Source organism: Mastomys coucha, unplaced genomic scaffold (genome assembly GCF_008632895.1).
Source record: "Mastomys coucha isolate ucsf_1 unplaced genomic scaffold, UCSF_Mcou_1 pScaffold6, whole genome shotgun sequence".
Taxonomy (NCBI): domain Eukaryota; kingdom Metazoa; phylum Chordata; class Mammalia; order Rodentia; family Muridae; genus Mastomys; species Mastomys coucha.
The window spans coordinates 126,051,099-126,059,181 of record NW_022196912.1 but is presented as its reverse complement, the minus strand read 5'-3'; the positions used below and the strand labels follow the sequence as shown (position 1 = coordinate 126,059,181).

At 53.2% G+C, this 8,083-nt stretch overlaps 1 long non-coding RNA gene across 1 annotated transcript in view; it reads right to left on the bottom strand.

Moving 5' to 3' along the window:
* The window catches only part of LOC116080581, an 18,210-nt gene extending 16,723 nt beyond the window's left edge, over nucleotides 1-1,487 (bottom strand). The window contains exon 1 of the long non-coding RNA XR_004114488.1: nucleotides 1,397-1,487. This is a non-coding gene — a long non-coding RNA (uncharacterized LOC116080581). The remainder of the gene's footprint in view (nucleotides 1-1,396) is intronic.
* Nucleotides 1,488-8,083: the final 6,596 nt, after the last annotated feature.

The following is an 8,083-nucleotide window of genomic DNA, read 5'->3' as shown; positions in this document are numbered from 1 at the left end:
ACGCACACATACACAGAGACATGGACACAGACACATACACACAGAGACCCACACATGGACACAGACACAGACACACACACATACACAGAGACATGGACACAGACACAAACACTGAGACGCACAGACACACACAGATAGACACATGTCTGGGAGCTGCAGACTTGGTATGGAGGACCAAGGTAAGAGCTGGAGACTAGTCCTCAATTCACTCTCCATCTTAAATGCATTCAAGCACCGAGGTAGTTAAAGCCCCCCAGCCAGTCTGATCAATTCATTATCATTTCTAATACAGATCAATACTCACTAGCACCCATCTGACAAAGCCTACAGCCTTCAGACCCAAAACATGAAAGACTTCCTAAGCTGTTGCCAGCCCCTCCCCACACCTCGTCCCATCATGATCCTGATCGCTGCCCTGGAAGGATGCAAATCGATGCCTGGCATTGATCACCTTTCCTCAGGCAGCCGCAGACACGTGCCAACCCCTCCCCCACAGCCCTCTGGCTAACTGAATCTCTGTCTCTGACATAAATGGGGGCCTCTTAAAAAGCCTTGATTGCTCTTCCACCCCAAGGTCCACTGCCTAGAGGCGCTCCCCCCTGACACATGCTGTGCATCCCAGCTTTGTCTCCAGTAATAAGGATTTGTCTTCCAGTTCAGCCCTATGTCTAATTTATCAGGCCAGGTGCAGCTAATCTGCTTCCTGGTTGCTGGCTGGACTTGGGGGATAAAGATGGGTGTGTCAGCTGTCCCTGCTTCTCTGTGCAACTGCACAAAGGACAGGACAGTAAGAGGAAAAGATGGAGAGGGGGAGGAAGAAAGGGGGGAAAAAAGGGAAGGAAGAAGGGAGGAAAGGAGAAGTGAGGAGAGGAGAGGAGATGGGAGAGAGGAAAGGAAGAGGACAGGAGGGGAGGGGAAGGGAGAGGAGAGGAGGAGAAGGAAGAGGAAGGGAGAGGAGGGAGAGGAGGGGAGAGAAGGGAGAGGAGGGGAGAGAAAGGAGAGGAGGGGAGAGAAAAAGAAAGGAAGAGGAAGGGAAGGGAGAGGAGAGGAGAGGAGGGGAGGGGAGAGGGTAGAAGGGGAGGGGAGGGGAGATGGGGGACAGGAGGGGAGGGAGAGGGGAGGAGAGGAGAGAAGGAAGAAGCAAGGGGGGAAAAGGAAGTGGGAAGGGAAGGGGGTATGGCTCAACACTATCTGGTCTTCAAATGGAGCCAGCAGAAGCTGCCGTGTGGTGTCCCCAAGGGGATCACTCTAACCAGTCCCTGCCATCCTGGTCATTTCTCGCTGGGAACTCTGACCTCACAAAGCTACTATGAACACTCAAGAAAAGCAGGGACAAAGGTCTGCTACTGAGACCCACACACAAGAGATCTCAATAAAGGTCAGCTCTGGTGGCTACCTTTAACAGCATCGCTGTACTGGTCACGCCTTGCGACATTGCCTCCATTCCTGCAGAAGATGTAGAGCACAGTCAGTAGGATGTATTCACCTTGACTGCCCCCTAAAGATGCCCCCTGGATACCAGGTGTCAACATTCTTTTTCAGGTGGCAGAGTTGCCACATGGAATCTGATGCCAGCACATGCATTGTCCCCAGGGGCACTGCACACATCCCAGTAAATGCTCCTGGACAGGCAGCAGCTAAAGCCAATCAAACACTGTAAATACTATGTGTCCAGGGCTTCAACTACCTTACATGCTCTAAGTAAATAACAGGCCTAGCTGGAAACTCCCTCAAACAGCCTCCTGATCCTGGGCTGCTCCGTCTTGGAGCTAAATGACAGCCAGGTTCTCTAGAGAGAGGGTGCACAGCAGGACGTGCAACTGTCTGTCTGGCACTGGCATCACTGGGGGCAAGCCTTCCCCTAAGCAGACCAAAGAGGATTGGGGTGGGCTGGGGGTCCCTATCTCTTCAGCATGCCCGGTATTCTCTCAGGTTTGGGTATTAAATGCCCCAGGTGGGCACACACAGAAGCCAGTCAATGGAGCACAGCAAGACCCGTGAGAATTAAGTTCACGCAGCCAGCCTCAGCTTACTCCTCTATAAAGGAGACATGATAGCATCTACCTGGAGGGAGTGGGCTCAAGTGCCCGCCCAGGATTACACACTGGAAGTGTCATGTGAGCTCCCATGACCAGCTACCTCCAGTCAGGTCTGTCCGCACTGTGTGCGTGCCCATCCCCACACACCGCCATCACAATATAAGAAGGACCGTGTACCACCCACCCATGCAGAGGTCTGTGGCACCACACTGCGTCTGCACTGAAGTCCCAGGCCCCTAATGGCCTGTGCTAGCCACATTATATCAACTTGACACAGACTAGAGTTACTCAAGGAGACAGAGCATCAATTGAGAAAACACCCACACCAGATTGCGTTTTCTTAATCATCAACTGATGTGGTAGGGCCCAGCCCATGGTGGATTGTGTCACCCCCAGACAGTTGGTCCTGAGTTGAATAAGAAACAGCCATGTTGCATTGAATGAGAGCCATGGGAAACGAGCCGGTAATCTGCCCTCTTCTGTGGTCTCTGCTTCAGTTCCTGCCTTGGGTTCCTGCCTTGAGCTCCTGTTCTCCCTTCTCTCCTGCTACACTTGTAAGCCATGGTGGAATATGCCCTTCAGTGCCTAAGCTGCTCTTGATCATGGGGTTGGTTTCATCACAGCGATAGAAACCCCAACTCTGCACCACGACTGGCTCTCTTCCCATTCTCCTACCCTTGGAAACAATGCTGCCTTCCCATGCTAAAAACCCTTGGAGAATTCTCTCAGGCCCTAACGGAGATATATGTATGTCCCTTGCTGGCACAAGAGCTAATTTGGTGTCTCCATTTTTAATATTTTTTTCCTTAGGAGTCCACCCTGTCTTACAACATTAGCAGCTACTCCAAGTCTCCTGTTTCACAGGGTTTCATCCACTTCTCTCTCACTATGACCCAGCACCCAGAAAACACACAGGAAAGTGGGGTCACACTGGCTCAGCTTCACACCCCAGCTTAAGGCCTCTTGGCTAGTCCCAGAGCCAGGCTCTAGACCCCTCTTTTTTCACAGGGCCACAAGGCTGTCTATGCATGTTACCAGGCAGCCTTCCCACAGCAGGCCCTGAAAATGGGCCAAGTCTCCTGAGTGGGTCATAGCAGTGGCCAAGAGAATCCACTGAGGTCACCTGTGCTGGATGAATGGTCATGTCACTACAGTGGCCACAAGGTGACCTGATGACTCAACTTCCAGCCTGGAGGGCTGTGTGTATCTCTATAGTCACCTCCAGGGTGTATGGTGTATCTCTTCTCTAAGGACTGTCTTAGATCATACTCCCCATGTCTAGCTTGTCCTCACCCACATTCTCTACACACACACACACACATACACACACACTCACACAGAATCACACATATATACACACACACTCAATCATATTCACACACACTCACATATACACTCACACACACTCACACAGAATCACATATATATATACACACACTCACACACATACTCAATCATACACACACTCATATATATACTCACACACTCACTACATAATGACATTCATTGACACACGGACACTCACAAACACATACACTCATTCACATACACACACACATTCACACTCACACACACATGCATGCACTCACACACTCACATTCTCACTCACAAGCACTCACCCATACACATCACTCACACACTCACACACACACATGCATACACTTACACACACTCACAAACACATACACACTCATACCGTGGAGTAGGCCTGAAAATGCAGACAGACAAGAGGCCGACTAGTAAGCTGACAGTTCCACCACAGAGGCTCTCATGGACAGAGGATAGAGAGGCCAGGCTAGGCAGGCCAGGAGGGCTCATGGACATCACTGCCTAGAAACCCTGGCTCATAATCCAATCATGAAAATTCTCCATGTTTACCAATCACATTGACCTCAGCTCTAGTTGCCTGTGCTGAGGAGATACGAGGACAGGGGTACCCTTCCTGGCAGGGAGGGTCCCTAAGCTGGTATCTGCCTTGCCATGTTCCTGCAGCCTCTTCCACTTGGCGGTGTTTGTTTTTCAAAGCCAAAGCCAGTCCCACTGGGCTCAGCTGCTGCCTCTGGGCAAGTTTAACATGGCAGACAAGATGCAAGAGGGAAGCCCCTGTGCACCCCAGCATCAGGATGAGCACCCTTCCACCGCAGGGATCTGCATGAATGAGCACCATTGGTGGCTTGGCAGTTCACCCTCATCGATGCCACCAAGTCTCCAGGGCAAAAATCCCCAGGACACCCACCCAGCCAGGGAGCGAGGGGAAGAGAAAAGCAGCCGCAGAGCTGGGTGAGCAGTTCTGGGTCAGAGTATGAATGGGGCCTCTGGGCCACCCCCACTCCCATCCCCACCCCCACCCCCGCCCACCTTGGCTGCTGAACAAGAGGCTCAGAGCAGCAATTCAGCTCACCATGAAGAACTAAGTACAGACACATAGCTGCGTAGCAGGCTGTACCAGGTTCATGGCCATAGCTACCAGGCCAAAGGAGGCATTGGCTGGGAGGAGTAGGAACCAGCCAGACTTTGGGTCAAAGGAGAGAGGAAGCCTCTGTGTCCCTGATGACGGAGGCCAGACCTGAGACAGTCAAAAGAAGCTACTACTGTTGTGTGTGAGACTCCAGCTTGGGCCTCAAGATTCTCTGCACCACACCCTGAGGGCAGCACAGTGCCATTGCCCAAGCTGGCTCCACCCACAAGGGCTGGACCCCAGAGCGGCACTGCAGGAGCCAGGCAACAGCCCCAGGCTGCAGACTGCCATTCCCCTAGCCCATTCACGTTAGGGAGCCCAAGGGGCAGAGCAAACCACACACTCGTTGTCCTCAGATGGCCTGGGTGAAAGCCATTGTTGGCACAACTTGCCATCTCGGGCAGAATAGAAGGTGTGTAGGCGTGGGCCCGGCCTTGCTATGTGGGGACTGACTTAGATATTCCACTTTGGTGGCATTCCATGTTCAGCTGTCATGTCAAGCCCTTTCACACAGGCATCCTCCCACCCCCACTCAGCTATCTGAGGTTCTGCCTGCTGTGTCCTGGGTACCCCCAGGGTGAGTATTGAACAGCCATGACCCTAAGAGAATTCACTGGGTGGGGGTGTGGACACTTCAGGGACTGGCCCGGACTGCAAATTGATTATGCAGTTTGGGATTTTGAGAGATGGCTAACCAGCAAGCACTGGTATGACGGGCCTCATGTGGAAGCACCTACATGGGCCGCTAAACGGCTGCGGGCCCTTTACCTGCCTCCTCTGGGTCAACTCATTCCACCAAGCATCTCTTGCAGCTCTGGCATGCTGAGCTAGGGAGGGACCCAGGAGATATGTGATGGATAGGGTAGGCCCAGGGTCACAGACAGTCCCTCAGAGCATAGGACCAGAGTACTCTGTAACCCGTCAGAAACTCCAGTTATGAAGCAAGATGGTGGGGCTCCTGTTTCTCAACTCAGAGCTGGGCACAGAACTCAGTGAAACAGACATCCCCAGCTTGTATCCTCACACTGTTAGGCAGAGGCAGCTACGGAACCTGAGCAAGGCTGTTGAGCTGTGCCCGTATTAAGGCACGGCCAGGAGAACAGGTCTTTGACCTGCGGCATGCCAGTGCAATCCGGAAGATCTTTTTTCAATTACCCATACGCGGGAGCCTGGTTTTCCATGTCAGAGAACAAATATTTCATCATTTTTATCTTTCCTGTCAAGCCCAGAGTAGCTGCTCACTACAGTCTCTTGAGGAACTCTGTGTAACGGGAGCAGGGCTGGGCTCAGCTGTCAGCAGACCATAGAACTTTGAGGGTAAGAGACTGCCTGGCCCTTGGCCCAAGAAGGCAGGTCACCAACTGGTCTTCCCCAGACCCAAAGGATTTCTGTGCCTCCCTGGTAGCCACTACCCAAGGGCTTTCCATACCCGACCCTGGTACGTGGCCCTCAGCTGGGGCCTCACAAACAGCCTCCCCACAAATAGAAGGGAAGCTCTCCTCTTTACCTGGCACCCTGAGGTCCAGCCACTGGAATGCTTTCCAATGCCCACCCTGCCTGGCAAGCTGCTCCTGGTGCCCTTGGATGCTTCAACCCACTTTTGTGCCTCTGTTCATCCACCCTGGATGCTGACATGCACACCTGTAATCTCTCTGTGTGTCCTGCTCCCACTGATGGCTAGACCCTAAACTCCACCTGTGGCTGATGCCAGCCCCCACTGGTTTCAGCTCCTGGTGCCCCCCAGAGCCTGGCACTCCACTGTGGCTCAGAGAACATGAGAGCCACTGAGCAGGAGTGGGAATTTCAAGACCCAGGGCCCTCATCTGTCAGACAAGGGGCTTTGAATGGCCTCTAGTGCTGCCATGTCTACAGAGCAGGAGCTTGGGAAAGAGGAGATGGAATGCCCTGAGGGGCCTGCACAACCTGAGGGGAGGCTGGGGAGCAGTAAGAGGGAGTCTGCCTCAGGGAGGACCTGGTAGGTGCCTGTGTCCTGGGCCACATCTCCAGAGACTCTGCCCCCCGGGGGGCATCAGAGTTGAGCCACATCTTGTGGAAAGAAGTGTGTGGGAATTCTGACTCTTGCCAAGATGCAGCTGCCTCAGTTGCAAATACAGATGGGAGCATCTAGCACAAGAACGTGAAGTGACCCACCGTGTCACAGGACCAGCCAAGGGAACCAGAGAAGGCCATCTGACTCCAGGAGTTTTGCTAGCTCCCTCTCTGGGACCCTGCCTGCCCATCCTGGGGAGCACACAGCTCCCAGTGGGTAAAGAGCACCCCAGTTTCTCCACCATGCTGAACCTACCATAGGTAGAAGTAGAGAGGCTAGATCAAGCCACCAGTGAACGCTCTGGCTAGTCCAGGTTAATGAGCATGAAATGGAGTCCCTTGTGGTCTCCCTGTGTCCTGAGAAGGCCTTGGGGTTGTCCCATCTATGTGAGTGAGCCAGGTCTGGGTGTCAACATGCAGAGAAGTAAGCTCAGGCCTCTGGCCCCAAAACAAGGACTTTGGGCTGAATCAACAAAATGTCATGCTTCTCTCCTGTAGAATAATAAATCCATGTTCGGAAGAATCCCCAAGCCAGGGAACATCTGTATATCAGAGAAACGGCTGTCGAGCTTAACAGCCCCTTCTCCTCAGTCAGCTGTGGCCCCTTACAGAGACTCCTGTTGCGGCCAGCATGTCTGGGCCTCCTGAAGGCACTGGGGTTATTTATGGACTAGGAATCCAGACCAGAGACAACGAGCAGCCGCAAATTGACCCTCCTGCCCGCCTGCCCCGTCGCCCCCTCCTATTATTTATCCAGGATGAGGTGAGAAACTGACATTGTATATTCATCCCAGGCCCCCAGAACCTGTCACTACACCCTTATTTACCGACAGCCCCTGTCACCAGACAGAGCTGCCTCACTGCCAAAGACACTGTTTAATGGATGCAGAGAGCGATGAACTTCGCAGAGGCTGGTGTTCTGAGGGGGCGGGCAGCCACGTGTGCTATTGTACTGGGGAGGCCCCTCCTCCTTGTAACCTGTAAAGAGACATCATGCACCGCTCTGCTGTGACTATGGCTTCTGAGCAGCTGCTGGACTTAATTAAATGCCCCTCTCTGGGTCTCTCTTAGAGACAACCAGTCATGTACAACCCCCATCCACCTGCAAAGCGGCCCCTCGATGCGCCCACTCCGCCCGACCCTAGCCCTGCCTCTGTCTGGATCCCACCCAGACATCCACAGGCTGCTAATTGCATGGTGGCTTGCCAGGGCCTTCCCAGATCATTAGGATTCATCACCATACTCCCCTGGCTCCGGCCACAGCTGCCCAGCCAATCACGGGCCACCTTGGCCTCGGGAAGGAGGTGACCTGTGATGTGAGCTCCTGCTGAGACCTCTGTTCCATCATTGTCACATGAGAAGGGGCTCCAGAAGGACTTACCACCAAAAGCATCCTGAAGCCTGTCATCAAATATTGATAAAAGGCAGAGGGGAGAGGACTATGTAAATGACTTATCAATGGCCAGGCCTGGCTCTCAGGCCCTGCAGTCAGGGAGGGGCCTACATGGTGGGCTTGCCTTTGTTTTTTTTTTTTTTT